Here is a 21250-nt window from a genome sequence, read left to right as displayed (position 1 = left end):
CGATGCAATGGTAAACCCAGAATCATCATCAGTCGGGATTGATCAAATCCCCGAATCAGTCAGCTGAATGAAGTCCCGTTTTAACTATTTCTATCATATTAGCTTTTCGATGCCGTCGAGTCGATTTTTTATGTGCGACCGGGCTAAGTCATCTCGGATATAAATTCTGACTGCATTTTCTATAGATTTGCATGGTACGTTCAAACGCACTGCATGACATAAACGTCGGTACGTCAATATATAACTTACCTCGCACGCTACCTTACTACGCCGCACCGCTAACGGACTTACTCCACCCCGTTGACATTCCTCGTGCCAATACTACGATTTGCTTTTAGCGATACAACACCTAATTTGCAGCTAAAACCAATGGGCGGCATGCTTATCTGAGTATCCCCAGTAGCTGCGACCCGCCCTACCCATAAGTGGCATGTGCGGCACATAACCATCAAGCTTTGCCGTTCAGTCCACCGCATTTTATGCAGTTTGTCTGTCAATAAGTATTGTTATGTGTTGTGATATAACTTGTGATATCGAACATGCACCCTTTTCCTAGCCATATAATACAATAACGATACTCTTAAAAAATATTTGCGAATAACTAGTTCAAGGAAGTCTAGTAGAAAGTCGGGTAGACAGAAGTACTTCCTAGCAGAATGATTCAATGGAAAAGGATTGATAGAGAAGGTGGTCAAACATATGAAACGAATCGACCACAATGAAAAAAATAATCAAATGTCCACTCCCAAACAAATTAGGTATGCCGATTAATCACGCGGGATAAAACTTTTTCTTCAACAATCCCATTTGACAATCAGTAACAGCTGTTTTATAATATGGTAACGAAAATAACCACTGACAAAAAAAAATGAATTGAATTTTGTAAGTGTGAATAGTCCGACACACGTTTTTTTCTGACATCGATCCGATAATGGCTTCGCGAAAGAGACGTTTTCGCAAATTGCAACACTGGTCACTGCCCAGGTCTTTTGTCAGTTTCTTCATCACAATGATAATGCATTCACGTAACTCCTTCTCAGATCCGATCCGCCGCACTCGGCGATTGACCGGTTAAAATAAACTTGACCGTGACGTAGGAATGATTGCCATTATTGAATCGCCAATTGGACGACCCGCAGGAAAATTTATGTTTTTCTTGCGTCACGAGTGCCAAATACGTGCCCGAATTATTATCGTTCGCTGGGCAGACTTTTGCAGTCCGAGAACAATTTATATTTTTTTTATACGTGTCACAGTCCAATATATTTTTATTATAATATAAATAAACCATTAATCATTATTCTGGGTTCTATAACTCATCACGGCCTCCTCCAGAAACTTTCTTCATCCCGGATGATCCAGCGCAATCGATTTTTAATTATTTTGGCCGAGCGTTGGCAAATCTCATGTGACATTCCCAAGCCTTCTTTTATAACCATTGGATGTCTACAAAACACACTTTACTGGTGATTCCTCCAACATCGCGTCAAGTAGGAGACGCTGTGATGTTGCGTTAACAGATCATATTTATGTCAAGATTCTATGCAGCTTTTAATTTAAATCCACAACAATTTGCATTTTTTGGAAGAGTTACATTTGCATGGCATAATATAAAACGGGTCTAGGACGATTTGGCACCGGACAACTGGACGCCACGGAATTCGAAAATAAATAGACGTTAGGTACTTATAGGTACTTTAAAAAAAATATATTCAATATTATTATTTATATTTCAATGATTATATTATGATTTAATAGTTGGTGAGAATGTAAATATGCAGACGTAAACAATGATTTAATCATGCATATGTTTAAGTTCCAACGAAAAAAGAGTTTTTTATTTTATATAAAGCCTTAGGCATGGTAATTCTCAATCCGCGATAAAGAATACATTATGTTAAGAGTAAAATGAATTCAAAGTACTAAGTAGTAGACAGAAACTGATTAAAATACCTCGTCTACACGTCTCTGCGACAGTGCAGCGTCCAATTGTCCGGAGGCCAGTCGTCCCATTCTTATATAAAACACATTTTGTTCACCATATAAAAATTGTTTCTTTTTGTACGTGTTTCTTCAGACATTATAACTTGTTTAAATACGATACAATACTTATTTTTCCAGCCGTAAAATTACGCTTCTGTGACAACAAGATAGACTTCGCCGCTAGACTATAACAGTAGGCTGCCATTTATTGTAAATTTAGAAACAACGCACTTAATGCTGCTAACATAATATAGAATATGAACTGTTTTACAGTTAGTTACCAATTCAATCAAACTTAAAATGTCCTGTATTCGCTATCAAGCGTCGTAACGACAATACAAAGGTATTGCAAATATCTGACTTTTGCATCTTCTTCTACTAGTACACGACCACTGATGGAAAAGTGCCTCTTCAATTTCTCTCAATTCGGTCTGCATCCTTCTCAGATGACAACAGAAGAGCCACTAGACTGAGTTGGATATTCTGTGAATCCTTGTAGACATCGAGTAAAAAATTCGACAAGAAAAATTAATTATTCATCAAGACTATCTAACAACCAAAAATTCTAAGATGAAAAAATATATACAATTCATTGCGTTATTAATATTACCATCAAATGAATATTATCTCCGAACGGTTGTAGACTTTGCATCGCGTTGGTAATTTATTTAAATCTATCTTGTTAGCGAGCGACGAATCACAAAAAAGTTGTATTCTAGATACCGAGATCAGATATCGCGCTCAATAATATCTGGAAGTCAAATGATTTACGATGGAAACCTTCATCAGAAGCGTCTAAAACAATTTGTCAAGTCATGTACAGGAAGACTTGGTGTTACTTTACTCAGGAAACAAGCTGTTCCACACGTCACGTCTTGTTTAGACTTTTAGATCATACAATATAGATAGATACCAGATACTTCAGATATCAGCTGTCGCGAATACTGTACATTTTAAATATTTTTTTAAATAGTTTAAATATTTTTTTATTGATTTAATTTATTTGCGGAAGATTACCATTATGTCGTTGTAGCACCAAGGAGTTACAACTACTTATGTAAAAAGAGGTCCGTAGGAACTTTAAACTCTATACAAAAATTCTCGAACGATTATGGTTTAATTAGTACCTAGCTATATTATTTAGTAAAGTGAAGAAGTGTAGAAGCGAATTGGCATTCCTCAATAAATAAAAATCAAAATGGTGGTAAGTTGTCGACATTTTTTTGTGATTGGTTACTTACATAGAAACTATTATTTCAGATTTTACGTGATTGTTAATCTAAAATAATAATGGTTTAAAAGAATATTTTTTAATGCTTAACAAATGCAAGGCAAGGCGTTTTTTTTAATACATTAGTGCGACATTGGCAAACTGCCAAATAAATTGTGTAATACATGTGATGTTTGCTAGAAATGAATCTGCAGTGCGAAATGATTTGCAGTAAATTTATTCATTAGTCTTAGTAACCATTTTCCAGTATTACCCTCACTTCGTTTACCCCATAGTATCGTGAATTGCATGTATCAAGATGTTAAAGAAAGAAAAATGAGACATTTGCGGGATTGGGGCGCATGCGCAGAATTTATATCACGAACATTACATTGGTATAAATAAACTATAAACATTATTATCATGGCACCGAGCGAAAGAAATATGCTTGTTATAAGTGCAGCCGAGAAAAGAAACCGTATCAATTTTCACTTCACGCTGCCCAATTTTTTGTTTACGTAATTAATTTTCTATAAAACCCTGTGTGAAATTATTGATATTATACCGGACCATTTACTTTTGAAGATTAAAGAAAAGTTTGCCGTTCGCTGCGAGGTAAACAGCAGAAAACAAAATCCTACATATGAATGAATACCTGGCGATACAGACTCGATCTAAATACATCCAACCGCCAATCAACAAGTATAATGAAGAACAACTGAAGAAGTATGTCAGTGATGCATTCATTGAATCTCTGTAGGTAAATGTTATGGCTTGCGTCGGACGCGGTTTAGTCTAGCTGTCTAGCGTGAGGCGGCGTTGACTGTTGATTTCAATAAAACCTAACTGGTAGCAAGTACGTAGGAATTATTTCATCTAACGAACACCTTCAACTGATTATTACTACACATTGGACAAATACGCTGTGCTTGCCCTTCGGATACAAAACATAGTATTTACAAATTTATGTGTTGAATGATTTAATAGGAAACTACACAGTGATAGTCTCCATGAAGACTATCATAGTACATATTATTATATTAATCAATACAACTACAAACTGAAATGAGGAGCCCCCTGGAAATGACAGACCCAATCTGTTACTCAATAATCCTCCTCAGGGACAACATTCCGTCCAACGCAACTGGTGCGTTACCTATCAGGTGACCATTAGATATAATTAGCATGTTATTTAAATGTGGTAATTAAATATTAATTAAAAGTTTCGCAGCGAATGGTATTAAGAACCGATATAGAGATTGTCATTAATTTTAATACACTACACCGAATATGGAGAAAGTGAATAATTATTTATTAACATTTTCTTTTACACTTAACGTAATATGAAATATTTACCATGATTTTACGTTTCTGCGACACAGTATAAAACCAAATTCACGTTCTGAAAATAATACCCGACCCTTTGGAACGGATGCCTTTATTATGAGCTATTAAGGGGAGACGTGCGCCGCGTAGGTCAAAATGAAGCTTTTATGGTATTTTCAAAGCATGATCCTGGACATTCCTTAAACGTAGTAAATAATCTATTTATATAATTTTGAAGCCTTTTTATCCTTTATATTTATTTTAAACATTTGATGACTGCATAAAGTATTTTTATTACATAAAATAGTATTCTTTTAAACCTCTCGATCTAATGTTTTAGAATATAGTCATATTTCAGTACATCCATGTGCAGTGGTGTTAAGATTTTTTACATTTTTTAATTTTTAAACGCATTTATAAAACGATTAGTAAAACTTATGTTGACATTATTATAGTGAAATATTAACGATAAAAATTATGTTAATAATCTTTGTGATAACAAATTTTACAAGAATTAGGCATTTTATTATTCAAAAAATGGGCAAGATTAACACATTTGAAGATAATACTAAAGATACTGATTATAAGCTATGTTTTTGACCATTCAAGTGTGATAAACATCTGACGAATAATGATTGTTTTATAATAATTATTCAAAATCAGTGATTCTCAAATCGGGCATTGGAAGACAGATAGAGAGGGGGGGGGGGGGGTGGAAAGAGGTAGGCCTATCAATCGGGGTAAATATAATTAAAAGATAACTCTCACCTGCACCAGTAAGAATCACAATCAATATATACTTTTTTTATATATATGAGGTTTATGCATGTAAAATTTGTAGATGAACTAACATCGCATTTCAATGATTTATTTCCCGTGTAAAACCAGCCACAAAGTTATTAAGGCGATACTTCAGTGAAACGGCAAATAATTTTCAACTATAGGCGCGACGAAATTTTGGACTCGCTGGCAGTCTGAGAGCGTCGAGGTCAATACGTCATTTTGTTCCGTGATGGCGACGGGGGTATTAATTCTTAAATCGTGTAAAGATGACTAAATACGTTGCCCATTTACTTTAAAAAGAAAACATGTCAATGAATATATTATTATTGTTACTAATAGAACATACGTTAAAGTTCCCACCACCACCCGTCATATATGCACACATTAAATGGACGCATGTTGGATTTATATGACAAATTATATTACGGTCGGCATGTGTCATTTGCACCCGCGACCCGCAATCCGCGCATCGCCTAGCCACGATCTTTTTAGACCATAACTGAGGTATAGCATTAATAAATTATATTGAAATTTAAAAGTGGCGATTTAAAAGAGGTATGTATTTCTGTAAAACATAAACAAAAAGATGCATTTATTTGGAAAATTAAAATTAGATTATTATTTTTTACCGTAGCGGGCCTGCCTTGCCTCTAAATCAGTCAGTTCGTCGGACATCTGCGTCACAAAACGCGCCACCCCAGGCGTTTTTTTAAATTTATTAAAGCTTCTCTTATAAAAACAATTACCTATCGAATTTAAATGGCTTTTCACAGTATGCGTGATTTTATTTGATTTTAAGGGGCATGGGACCTAATAAATTAGTACCGCTTGTATATAAACGAACATTGCATTTTGAAATGTGGGGTTTTTAAAACTAAAACACCTGACCTGAAATATATTCTCAAAAATGTGGGGGGAGGGGGGGTAAAGTATGGGAAACTGGTTCAACGCAACTCAATAAACTGTAATATTTTTTTACAGAATATGCTGAAAACAAACCGCTTTACAGATATACAAGCCTTACATTGTAAGATATCAGTAGCTACCGAAAAAAATGTAAAGATATTATGAAAAAGAAGAAAATATTTTTGTTATAATATACAACATTGTCATGTTGTACCTACTTAATGAGTGACAACGATAATACAATTGTATAATCTTATTAATGCTTTTTCATGGTGCACTGCAGATTCGACTCACGAGTATTGATTAGTATCATTTTCTCAGGCTTGATAATTATTATACCAACGACGGATATGCCTACTTCAATAATATATACATTTGTATGCCACGATTCGATTGCAATTTTAAATGTTACCATGTGAATAAATTAATACATGCAACTGTTCTAAATAAAGTTTATTACCTGTACATACGTTGTCACGCGACAGTTTTCAACGCAAAAACGTACGGGTGCATACTACGCGGGAAAGCCATGAGAAAATTGTATTTTCAGCTTGATATTTAAATTAAATTATCGCGGAAATAAGCAACAATGACTAGCTATGGAATAATGCGAAGACATAATACAGAATACGGAAATGCCATAAATTAAACAGATGTTATTATTATTGTTTTAAATTTACATTTAAATATTGACAAAGTAACCAATCATGAATATTTTATATATCATTACTTGCAAGTAAAAATGCATGCAAAAACATACTATTAACAATTTAAGTTACGTCAAAGTGAAATGATGAATTATAATAAGCTATAATATCTACTTACGCCTTTTCAGTATTTACGTTACCACTGCAACAAAAAATAAGCGTTCGTAAATTCCCGTGTTAATTGTAAGTATTTTCTGAAAAAATGTCAAGTTCTATTATACTCCTGTCCACTGTGTATTTGATAATCTATGTATATTATGCTGACTTTAAGATTGTATTAGATAACTTATATTGATGCTAGGATTTATTATGTTTGCTTTTAGAATAAGTAATGTATGAAAAAATGCAGGAATTTATATTTATTAATGGCTGAACGACTCTACACAACTTTGACGTCACAATTTGTGAAAGGGTGACTATAAAATTGACTTATGGGCTAGGAATTGTTATTTTTCACAATCTACCCTCCTCATATTTCTATGAGTCGGCCCAATAATGGTAACGGGCTGATTTAGGGTTCCATGCAATTAGATACTTAGGGGATGATATTTTCGTAACCCTTTCCTATTCGGTACGAAATAATAATAATTGTTTCTCGGAATATTTCATACTGGGAAAAATATGTGTATTATATCCTATTTTGTTGGTTTTATGACGTCACACTCCACAGAATTGCTACATTGCAATATATTGACCTCTCTCCACTAGGATGATACCTGATTTATGATTTCCATGGTACCTACCTAATCTGTAGGCATTTGGTAAAAAGTCAAAGTGATTAATAGGTGCTCAATATAAAGTAGGTACCTGTGCATATTGATTGATGATATCAACAATTAATAAATTATTGTATGATCCCATGTAGCACATACAATATAGTACATAATAGGTACCTACTGTGCGCATCTATTCTGCATCTTGAACAAACCAGAAGTAAGTTTTCAATGTCAGATCAAGTTCTAAAAATAAAGGTGATAAAATTTTAATCGTATTTAAACAAAAAAAAAGTCTAGTGAACTACCAACAAATAAGTAGCTAGATAATGGTGACATGGTGACACCGGTTGCAATTAAAACGTGAACTTGAGTGGAAAAACATGTTTTTTCTGGCTGGCATGACAAAAAAATAAAACATTATTTAAAAGAAAGCGAACGAACAGATTAAAAAATGATTGTGTTCTTGGTTGAATTACTAACTACATGGTTAACGGCAGTAGGTACCACATAATCCGAAATACGCAAGTAAGTTTAAAAATAGTAAAATAACAAAAATATGCCAGACAATAAATTCGTGAATATGAAAAGTCAACGTGTAAACGATAATCTAATGACCGACATTTCAACAAGAGACCTTCAAAACAATATATTATACTAATAATAGCAATATCTTTTGTTATGCATAGTTCACAGTCCCGGACAAAGAATATATCTGTACGTGAACAATGTTTTCCATCTGTGACAGAATATGGTTATTCGTATAATGTATATATCGTTCGCAACATATTCGTAAACAGCTTTTGAACAATTTTCACACTGTTTTTAATCGATATTCATTTGTTTACTCACGCACAGGGTAGTTTCGTCTGATTAAGAATTACAAGTCCAAAGAAACCATTGATATACTACTAGATGAGGAGTTCCCACACAAGTGTCATTTTAAAAATGTACCACAAAATGTATTATGAATATCGTCTTATAATATTTCCTTGTAGTTATTATGCGTTAAGACCGTTAACATGGATTCCCGAATTTCACCCGTATTGCCCTGGCTGTAAAACTAAATTTCCGTTCTTGGAATAGTGACCCTAAGGGTGTCTGCAACCCAAAGCTTGCAAACTACCAAAAATTCATGTCTGAGCGGACAGAGCAAGTCGTCATGCGCTGACTATTAGTTAGAGCAGGGGGGGGGCAAACTTTTTGGATGGAGGGCCAAATTCAAGAATTCAAAATGAGCGGCGGGCCGCAAGTAAAATACCATTTTTAGATATACACTATTTATTATCACGAAAAATAAACATTACAAAAAAATTAATGAGAAGAATGAAACTGTTGTACATTTTTTAAAATTCAAGTGTTAATTTTGTAGTTGATATTCTCAAAACTGCTTGTAAATGGGCATCGGAGATATTTGATCGTAAAGAATTTTTATTGAGGTTCATGATCGAAAATGTTTGTTCTTATATATAGGTTGATCCAAAAATAACGAACATTTTTCTTGCATAATCTTTAAGTTGGTCGAATTTATCTGAATTAAGGGCATTGTAAAATTTGGAGATTTCTTCACGGCGATGCAATTCTCTTAAATCAAGCTGTGCTCTCTCGGACACTAATAATATCTATTGAAAATGGATTGCGTACTATTGCTAAACAAATTTTAATCTATTGTCAACATATTTTTTTTTAATTATAAAAAAGTTATTCGTAATCAGAAGTACAGTTAATGATGGCGGGCCGCAAAAAAATACCCGGCGGGCCACATGCGGCCCGCGGGCCGCAGTTTGCCCCCCTCTGAGTTAGAGTAAGATGCAAACTAGATTGGGCTTACTCATAATTATTGCCAGGTCGTTTTCGAGACAAATATTAAGTGAGCTTATATCGAGTTAAGTCCGCTGATATTAAAACAGTAAGTTTTAACACTGGCCGAGTCGCTGAAAATCGGGCGTCATTTTAAGAAGCATATGATTCATCCAGTAGTATATCAATGAAAGAAACAAAGTAAGAATTTACACAATTTGGAACAGCCAAAGAAACATACTTATTAGAAAAATAACACATACCTATATCAGACCCTTTGCCCGGAAAACGGTGGATGTAGATTCGATCCCATTCCGTCAAAAAAAAAAATCCAACTACTTTTGTAATAGGTATATTTATTGGACTGTTTCAATTTAGGTACTATGTATATTTACTGAAGAATGTTATATTTTTAAATCTTGTGTATTTGAATATGGCCAATCTTGAAAGGTAAGACTGATTTATCCATCATCATCATTACCCTGGATCAATCCACTGCTGGATGAAGGCCTTATCAAGCTGATTCCATCCCGTGCAGCGGTCCGCAGAACTTATCAATCTTTAACTTACACTTTAGGTGTAAATATAAAATTTTAACATTAATTAAAATATTCGAAAAAAAAATGCCAAGCGAATCGAGCATATTTTAAATCATTGACATCTCAACAGATGCTGGTGTGTCATTTATATAATATAACTAGTTGAAGGACCCGGCTTCGCACGAGGTCGCTTCATCGATCGATATATACATTATTATCCTACATTCAATATTGAAATATCTGTGGGCATACATGTCAAAATGAAAATAACTCGAGCAGCCAAGTCAAATAAAAGAACATCGAATTAAAATGGAATTCAAAATTGAAATTGGCAGGAAAGGTAATTTGAACAAATAAACTTTGTATTTTTTATAATATGTAGATATATGACAGTTGGGGACGTTGGGGTCAAATAGGAAAGGAAATCAAACAAAACATATTTTGACGTATGTATATAAAACAGTATATTATACAATTCGTACTTACTTGTGAACAGGGACGAATTAGAGAGCCGAACGCCCCGAATCAGTTGAAACCCAATTTTCCCTGAAAAAAGAAAGAAATAATTTTTTGTACTCTTTGAATAGTATAAAATCAAATCAATTTTTTCTATTGAATTAATTTACATATTGATTTTGTTGTCTGGCACATGGCAATAGAAAAGCGTATGTCAGTATGTACCCAAACTAATGTGAAGGTACGTTTATCTACATTAGCTGCGTTTAAAATAATTTGTCATACATGCAAGAGACGTCCTACCATTACCGTACGTGCCGAATTTAAATGTAATTCTAACAAGAACACCAGCCGGGTATAACCGGTATTCCGTTTAACTTGATAAGATGATAGATTAGACATGCTACCGGTTTCGTTGTCCAACAAAAATAACGATTAATGAATGACATGTTTACAGTAATAGAAAACAATATTTTGAAGAGACATTTCATCTTAGATAACATCACTAAAATATGTATCATTAACTTTCTTTATTGTTATGTTTTTAAAATATTTTTATTTAAATATAGTACCTTTTCAAGATTTACAATAGGTACAGGTACCAACATCAAGTGCGGTCGACCCAGTAGTGCGAACCATTTTATAAAACAATTATAGTATTGGATGTAATATAGAATCGTATCTATGTTATAGGGAGATACTTTCATTTTACATTAAATGTACCAAAATCCAGTGGTCAAGACTCCATACTACGTGATTAATAAAGCCTACCCTTTTAAGAAAAATATATTTTAAAACCTAAAGACAATTTCATTGCACGTTGGCCGCGCGGCTTAAGCGTCGGCCTATAGTGTGTTGGGTCCCAGGTTAGAATCCTGGGTCTGGCAAGTACACATATTGTTTTTCAATTTGTGTATGAGTCGGACTATGTACCGAATAGGTTGAGCAAGTGGCTGACATCCATTTCTTGTAAAAAAACAAAAATCTGTTACGTAATATCTACAAACCTCCACTCTGTGGAGGCCCATACTATCTTATTAGGATCGGACATGGTCGAAGAAGAAAGACAATTTCAAAGATTAAAAAAATACCAACGGTACCTTTTCTGTTTTTAAGTATGTATGTATTGAATTTAAGATTCACCTACACATAAATATAGGTACTGTATCCGAGTCTATTGAATCTTCTACTAACACACTTTGTATGTAGTTTGATACGATTTGAGATTTTTGCACTGCTTCGCTATATGAAACGAGTCATACTTTCAAAGACTGCGCCCACATTTGCGCATACATATGATTGCTATACAATCAAATAATTGGTTGTATACATTATTATCGTTTGTATTTTTATTGTGAACCAAATGCGAATAATAAGATTTATATAAGTGCCTACATGTTATTGAGTTGCATGAGTAAATCGAAACAACATAACAGGGATATTTTGATCATATATATATGTGGTAAGCGTGACATTCTACCACACTTACCACAGTGCAGGGATGCGCTAAGGGTTGTTTCCACCCCTTTAAATTCTGCAGCCTCAAACATTTTTATTACATTGCAGGAGCGTATAATATAAAATGTTGATGAATTTGATAGCTTTATTTTACTTAAGACTACAGAAAATAAAAATAAACTTTAAGGTTATGTTTCAAAAGAATGAACTTGAAGAACTTGCTGGGCCCTAATGGGATAACACATTAAAATCGCGTAAAAATATTGTCTAATTTACATCAAAATCGTTACTTTCTTTCGCGATATATGTAATAATTTCATTTATCTATGCAACAAATCATTTTTTGTAGATAATTTACTGCTTAGCTAGCTACCACAGTCACAATAAATGAGAGAACGTTTATTATGAAAATATATCTTACCAAGCTAAAGCTCCAAAAATATTCATTGCTTAAGAATAGGTCACGTGAAACCATTATTTTACTACATTATAAGTTGTACTTTGTAGGCGAATGATGCAAGAGAAACCCATGATACTGTTTGGGAAACCTGGGGTTCCATGTAATCTGCTTGGGAATCACTGATTTACCCGTTACTTACGCGACAAATAAATCACGCTGTCAGGTTATGCGTAGGCACGGTACGAATTATGTGGCAGAATGCATTTGACACACCGCGCGACCAACCACCAATTCAGGCAGAACACAATGCATAATTTTATTCTAATTAATGTGGAAAATGCCGTTAGACGCTTATCTCCCATCTCTCTGGGCAGCGGACCCGAAAGCAAACAAACCAAAACTTTTAATATCACGAAGTAAAAAAAAAATATACAAGTTATTATTAGGAAGTCGGTAAAGTAGTTCTCCATTTGGGCGTGGGAATGAACGCATGCAAATCGACGGCGAAAACTTTTCACCGTGGTCTGTTCGGTACGGTAGCATTTCTACAATACAACGAACAGGTTTTTGGTTCAGTGTTTTGTACGTCTCTTAAGAATGGTAGAAACTCTTCGAAAGTAATAAGAAATTCAATTAAAAATTGTATACAAGCCTTTATGAATATATTGAAGACTATTATACCATTAACGTCAATATGAAATTACAAAACATTATCACACAAAAACACATTCAACCACAACAATAAAAAAATGTCTTCAATTCAGACGAAACGTTGTGTGCGATAGGCGGATGATTATATTGAATGTAAAAATGCAAGAGGCCTACATTAAGAAGTGGATTTTGAACATACCTACACGATCAAAATGACCCCGTTTAGTAAACCACACAGTTTTTTCTTCCCTTCATTTAGGTGACGAATATGGATTATCATTATCATCTTCATATAAACAACGCGGCGCCGAGCTAGATACATTGCCTTCACGTAGGTAATTAATGATATTTCACAGATAGGGGGCGAGTCATTCGCCAACTTTGGCTTGACGCGCTGCGCGGTGACGCTCGTGTCGCATTTTTAATATTAATTTTCAAAATCGCCGTACCTCAAGATGAAATTGTCGTCATCTATATTGCTCTATGCAGATAGACTCGGCCATCCTGACTCGTGTTATTAAAGACGTCATGCCTGACAGTTCATATACCGGGATAATTAACGGTCGGAATACGACATAGCATATTTAACATTTTTTTTTATTGAAGAAGAATAATATAATATTAGCCTTGTACACAAAACTGGGCTAACTAAATGAATAACCAACGTATTTAATTGAGTTAATGTTAACCAGTTATGCACTTCCGATTTCCGATAATAAATTTAATATAAGACGAATATACCGTGATTTTTTTATAGTTTCGCCGAATGCGTATAAAACCACAAAGGTTAACAGTGTAATGATTAAAAGTTAATATGTGTGTACCACTTATGAAAGTATTGATTGATACGTCAGATAAATTTAATCACCGAAAGCGCGCTCAAAGATCGTGGAAAGTCGGCTCATAGATATCAAGAATCAACGGGGAAAAAACGACCAGGAAAGCAACAAAACCACATTAAACATAGCCATACGAGACGTGAACGATTTCATTTATGCACACATGATAAGAAGATACCTGTTTTTGGAACTAGATAAATACTCATACATTGACTAATATGTTGTACAGATAGTGACACTGATAACATAAAAGTAGATTAATCAATATATCATACATAAAAAAGTGGACCGAATGTATTAAATTAATAATAATATAAAAGTTGACATCAAAACGAGTCCATGATGGCTGATACTTTTATTATTTTATTAATAATAAACTTCTGAAAGTTTCAATGTAAAAGTGTGTCAGGGGAGAAAAGTTTTTTTGTTTAATATATATAATGGCGAATTGTAGAAACATTCTATCATTTATTTGTTTATTTATGTTTTGCGGCGTTAGACCGCAAAGAGGCATGAGGTATTTTATACAAATTGGAGGAATCCGAGAAACCTACTTCTCCGTGCTTCTTCGCCACCGCAAGCCTCGCGCAATGTACGTGCCCCGATAATCATCTCAAAACTTCACATATAATTTCCCGGTATCAATTTTTATTTTCGAAAGTGACTACGGCAAACATACATTAAAAGGGCAGCCATTATTCAAAAAGTTTCGAGGTATTCTTTGAAGGTTTTCACGAAATACTTTCGGACGCACCTAAACACGCAGAGGCACACGGTAAATTAAAATAATAAAATAGCTGATGTCGCATGAAAAGAAAATTGATTACAAAATAGAAGTTCCCGTGTATCCTTACGTTTTAAGACACGCATATATTATGTGCACAATTTAAACAATTTTCAACGGAGAATTTTAAAAATAAACAATGTATAAACTTTAATTCAATCATGTTACTACAATTTTTAAGAACGTAGCATTATTTTTATTGGAATAACGAGAACCGATTGGGATTCAAACACCCATTTTACATTCGTGCTCATAACCAATTAAGCAAGCCAAACCATATGAATGACACTGTCAAGTTTGAATCAAATAGTCATTATTAGAACTTATGATTTATCCACTTTTTCTATTCAAGATAGGTGGGTTATTGATTTCTCCAGATCTCGTAAATTCTCGAGAATCAAATATCCTTGATTTCAAGAACTCTCGAGATTAAAGTAAGTATGTGATTTCTTCGTCATATCTTTATTAATTATTATTAAGGAACCTGCCATATGTTATGTTTTTATACAAGTATAATTATATTATTATACTATTACAAAAAAACCATCATTACAATTAGGGATTGTAATACCTGTATTATTGGATTTATCGATACCGAAATACCGGTTTCAAAATACCGGTATATTCGTTATTAAGTATGCATACATATTTACCTTTGGAAAACAAATTTAATGTTTGCAATGAATTTATTACAGTTCTATGTATATATTTTCAAACGCCAACAGAATATTATTAACGCTTTCGCTGCTGAAGAGATAATGAGATTTTAATTGCCCCCTTTAAAATGCACGTTAATTACATCGATCGGCCGCCTGGTCATTACGCACCGTGTGCGTCTTTCGCGTCCAAAGTATTAAGGTAGGTACTTAGATACATTTCCTATATATCAATGTTTTAAGTACATTTTTATAGCTGTATTTATTGATAGATAATAATATGTACCTACTTCCATTTTTTCTATGTTTTCTCGATATGTTTAAGTATTCATATTTTTTTACCAATAAATACTTTAATACTTCGATATCGAAACTAGTTTCTTTCGAAATGATACACAAGTATCAATGCTTGTTTATATTGAGATGACATCCCTATTAGTAGGTAAGTAAGTATTCATTCTACAATGTGGCGCAAATTTTGATATTTGGAAAAATGCGCCGTGACGCGAAAGAGGTTCGGAAGCCCTGACATATCCAATCAGTCATGTGCGTCAAATAATAATGATGAAGTTTTCACGAGCACGTGTCCAAGAAGTTCTCGTGCGAAATCGGACCAGACAATCAGGCGTGGCGGTCCGCTCCGCTTTGCACAGAAAGGAAGGGCAGCAATATTCTTCGCGGGCTTTTTTGCGAACGATTACTTTCCCCGCGCGGCGGCAAATTGGCATCAGCTGCTGATGATGATGACGGCGATTATAATAGATGACGTCGCCCGGGGCACCCACCTGCCGCGCGGCAGCAAACCGTTTGCAAACGAGCCGGCAAGGCGCGGACGTGTGCGGCGAATTTTGTTATGCGAGATGCACAGTTAATCTTATCAAAGGCTTAGGCAGATTCTGCCAATCATTGTGTCAATGAATCTCTATTGGACAATATACGTTGCAGTTTGGCCGCAAGGAAAGAAAGGAGAAATTTGTTTCCTATAGAGAAGAATAAAGATTATGGAAAAAATAAGACAAGGCAATAATTATTATTTGTGGCGGACATAAGACTCAAAAACAAAACCGCCACAATGCAATATTTTCTTTTCAATTATGAGTTAACTACTAACTACTGCAAATTTAAAGGCCGTAGTAATTAAATAAATAACACAATCTGTACATCTTCTATGTTATATATTTCAATAAGTCTAAAGATATTGAAGAAATCCTTCCTGTATTGAGATGGAGGCCAAACGTATGAAAATGGTGACAAAAAAGGATATCTGAGAAAACTGCACTTATATGAATACAAACTCTCAGGAAAACCCATACAAAATGGCACTTATATCAAACTGAAATTCATGTCTTCAGCGATTTTAATCACAAAAGGAAGAATTATGAAAGAATATTCAACATGTTTGGATACGTCCTTTATGATATTTCCAACCAAGTTCGATATACAGATTGCTCAATAGTTTTTACCCGCTTGGATTCGAAGATTTTATTATTCATGAAGTACATACAATTTTTGCAACGCAAAAATAATATCGTTTGAAGGCTCCGAGACTAGACGATTTTACAGATAGTTATAAAAATCCATCATCCTTAGTAAATATAACCAATTGGTAAGTAGTGCAATACTGTGTGATGTAAGTACGTCCTTACTAAATGCAGGCGCATTCAATACATAAATGTTGCCAAGTTCCGTTCCTAGTGGTATTGATGGGATTCGTAAGATAATGCAATTATACATAAAATCTAGAAAACAAAGAATAACATATTGTTAGGATGAAACTCTATATAAGTCAAGCACAAAATATAAAAAAAAATCTGTTAGTAATCAATCAAATAAAATAGTAAACTAATTCCTGGAAGAATTAGAGCAATATGGACACCGATATGTTTGTGGCGTCTATATTCTACTTATTCTGTATTAATCAATTCTTAAAATAATTCATTAAAACTACCTACTTATTCCAAGTGCTTATTTTATATTTTATAGCAAAACATGACAGTCGATTAGTATGATTTATACGCAGAAAATCCTTCGAACCAACGCATTTTACGCAAACCACTCTTATCTCTTGGCTTTTCAAATACGAAACTCCAAACAGCAATACGATGTCATCTCACGAGTAATATTAAATCCACGAGTCAAGGCTCGGAGCACCTAATGATCACGAAACCAGATGAGACGGACGTACGCTCCGCAGACAATTGATTTTTTTTTTATTATTCATTCGTTTTGCGAATGGGAAACATTATAATAGCTTTTGAGAGCAGACGACTTTTTTAGTGTAAATAATAGCAAAAGGAATAGGTACGACGAGATAGTAGGTTGTTATTTATACACATGTAAATGGTACACAGTAATAATAAAATTCGAGATCGAATGTTTGTTTGGGCGGCTCTATTCGAAAAATAAAATATAGCAAACGGACAGTAGGCAGGTACATAATTAATTGAATCTTTGGCACACAGATGAATGTATCCATAATATGTAGAAAATCGCTTAAAGCGTTTTAACTTATGTTATGGACACACTATTATTATCTTAGGTAGATACAAGAAATTTAATAACAAATAATTCTTCTCTATGGCTGTGAATTAAAGAAAGTAGTATTTAAATAGTATGGTATTAAAATAATTACCATGATTGTGGACAGTACGTATAAAAAAATAATACATCATCTATTGAAAGGTGAAACTCGCTAAGTATATATCTACACGATAACATCCCATTTTTCATAAAAATCTTGCAAGAAAGTTGTGATTTTCAATATTATATTCGTTATTGAACTAAAGGATAATTTATTGATGGAAAGAAAAAATGTCTAGACAATGTAAACTGTCAGAATTTCCACAATATAGCTTTGATGATTATTTGAGAACTAACTGCATGTCTAAGGAAATCACGTAGGTAAGGTACCTATCACTTATCTTATAGAAGTTTCATTATATGGAAAAAAAACGAAATGTGTAGGTAGAGGTACTAGAAATAGTGGTGTCGGGTTAATGAACCTTAGTGGATTTGTATTTGGATATGGTTTAACTAGATATATAATTTTATTTACAGTCATCCTATATGAATATTATTTGCAAGTCAATGCGACCCTACGGGGATTCCAAATCTCAAATGATACTCGGGCGCTCACTAAAATACGGCAACGATTGGAATTAGCGAAGCCGCCATACTTCTATGAAAACGGCTGGAATGATGGATTCCTTTGAAAGAAAAGAACATGAGGAAGATGTTTGGACCCAAGCAGGCAAACTGGCTGAAGAGCCGGGAGAATAGTACACGAAAAAGATCTGTATAACATCCAGATACAATAAACACAATTTACTTCCCATATATATACATCTTCTACTTTCAGGTGAGCAGAAAATATCCACGATATGTCAAACACACTGGTTCATAAAATGACTTTCACCAAACAAAGGAAGATAGAGGTTAGCGAATCCAAGCTGCTTGGCGTGCAAGACCAATCGAGACTGCTGGATACCGATAATTGGCGAGGCCGAGGCTCGATTTAGGCTGTAGCGTCATTGGAAGAAGTCGGAAAAACAGTGTCAATCATTATGACAGTGCACCCAACATTACTTTGTTGGACAACTCTGAAATAGGTAATGCAATGCAACCACGCAATCTTCAACTTTCGTCAAAACCGAAAATAATTGGCGGCAATAAAAAAGGCTACCGCAAGTGTTTTCGGCTCAATGTTAATGACCCACATTCGCAGGAGCAAAATTGGCCGTGAAAAGCGCTGGTTAACCGTAGCCCACCGCTTCAATTGTTAATCTGTAATGAAATATTGATGAACAAAAAAAACATATCTCAGGGGCAAGATATATTTCACAATGATCTAATAAATAATATCTCATATTTAATAAACTGGCTCTCGAGGCAATGAATCAACTTTGGGAGGATTTTTTTTTTGTTTATGGACGTAATCAATACTAATTTGGCCGAAGTGGAAATTTTACTGTCGCAGCATTCTTGGCGCAAAATATGCAGCAAAAAACATTTTAATTTAGTAGTAAACAGCGTTACCGTGTTCAATAATAATCTTATGATGAAATTGCAGTTTTTTTTATTTTCTAAAAGGTTATTTAAGTCGAATGTGTCACAGGTAGATATTTTTTACATCAAAATCATGCCAAATCAGCTATAATTATGTTGTGATATTGTGTAATGTAAAAATAATATATTACTACCGATTTATTTATATAATATCACTGTTATGGAATCATCAGATATTATTTTTAATTATTATTTTATACAAGTCCGTTATAAACAACTATTGAAAAGTTTTATCGGCAATCGGTTCATGTGGCGTTATACAAAAAGTAACCTAACTACACATTTAAGTATATAGATCACTAATTTCCGAAGTGAGACCTACCGCTCGAGAGAGGACGCTGAATGACGGTAGGGATGCACAAAAGGGACAAAGAATACAAATCGATGCCTCACACTTTCATCCATATTAATCGTTTAAATTGTTTTGGAGTCATCATGCATGATATGTTTGTTAATGAAAAACTGTACGCTGCCTGTCTTGATCTTTATTAACCGTTCTACACCCAACTTGAGTATTGGATTCGCTACCCCACCCGGCTTCAACAACACTACATGTTTACATGGCATTTCATAATAACAATACTAGTATTCTATAATGGGGTTCTTCCATGTCCAAATTGTAGACAATAAAATATGTATACATAATATAAATATAATATTATGTAGATCAGCATTTTCATTTGAATACAAATATTATCTATACAAAGTGAACAAATCTAAAATTTAAAAGACGTGAATACATTATGTACAATGATTGTATTTGTTTTGAATGTTTTAACAGCTGCATTCTCTCTTCATTGCAGGGCCTGCTATTCCATGTGGGACACATTGAAATGAAGAAACACAGCTTGTATAACATTATTAATAAGTAAGTACCTACTTACATACATATTATTGAGTATGCTTTGAGTGGGCTATACATTTGAATAGATTATCTGATGTAAATTAAATACCTAGTATAAGTACACGCGTCTTTAACTGTTTACTAATAATTGAAAATCGGTGACCCACGGGTCGCCGATTCAACGTTACCGAGTCCCGCTTCATCGATTCATACAAAGTACGGTCTCTTGACAGTTATTGGCTAATTGACATAATTCACTTATTATGACACACAAATTATATAAATTGATAAACTAATTAATTATAAATATAGTGACGAACGGTAAATTCGTTGTTTATGTTAATTGTCATTACATAAAATAACACAAAGTTTATATTAGGTATATTATTATTACTCCATATAAATTAGTACCGATCAACATTCGATAATATCAAATATATTGAGAGCAAAAATCTTCTATAGAGATAGAGCCTAAATGTATAAAATTTAAGCAAAAATGGACCTCTGGTCTACTGATTGAGTTAACTACTTCGAATTGAAGGAGAACTTCACATTTTTACTTACCACCTATGACATTCCACGATAATTTCAGATTCAATAATTATTAGTTAATTACATAAGTACATTAATATATGTACAGATGTTGCCAAAATAACCCATGAATACTTAAATTCATAGGGTTGGACTGTGTGTAATTAAACTTGACCCAAATTTGACATTTCCCGCGACTCACATATTGCCGTATCAAAACAGACGTTTGAATACATAAGTTAGCTATAAATATATTGACCATTATTTTTAAGATGAATAATCACGAAAAACACCGAGAAATGTTCGTACGTTATGCCGGGTCCACATTGGCAACATGTCGCGCGACAACCTCGTTAAATTTTACGATAATTATCATATTGCTTAAGAAATTTTACGATAATTATCATAGATACTTATCGTAAAATTTATGGAGGTTGTCGCGCGACATGTTGCCAGTGTGGACCCGGCATTATGTAAACAGATTAGCAGACTTCAAACCAGAACACGAACCTTCATTTTGTTTTGAGGGCTGCCAATAGAATAATAAAATAATGAACTTATTACCAATACAACCACGCGTGCAATCGTTCCATTAAAAA

The 21250-nt window shown here is 33.9% G+C and overlaps 1 protein-coding gene across 6 annotated transcripts in view; it reads right to left on the bottom strand.

Moving 5' to 3' along the window:
* mrj (DnaJ heat shock protein family (Hsp40) member B6 mrj) overlaps positions 1-21250 on the bottom strand; it is a 246181-nt gene that overhangs the window by 140675 nt on the left and 84256 nt on the right. For 4 of the 6 annotated variants that reach the window (XM_085957787.1, XM_085957792.1, XM_085957793.1 and 1 more), the window contains exon 3: positions 10454-10513. The exons of the other annotated variants lie outside the window; for them this stretch is intronic. The gene's annotated coding sequence lies outside the window, so the exon portion shown is untranslated. The remainder of the gene's footprint in view (positions 1-10453; positions 10514-21250) is intronic. 6 annotated transcript variants of the gene reach the window in all.

This window comes from Rhyacophila brunnea, unplaced genomic scaffold (assembly GCF_057557595.1).
Source record: "Rhyacophila brunnea isolate RB1 unplaced genomic scaffold, BYU_Rbru_1.0 scaffold_7, whole genome shotgun sequence".
Taxonomy (NCBI): Eukaryota; Metazoa; Arthropoda; class Insecta; order Trichoptera; family Rhyacophilidae; genus Rhyacophila; species Rhyacophila brunnea.
Note: the sequence above shows the minus strand (reverse complement) of the source record. Positions and strands in the feature narration are given on the sequence as shown.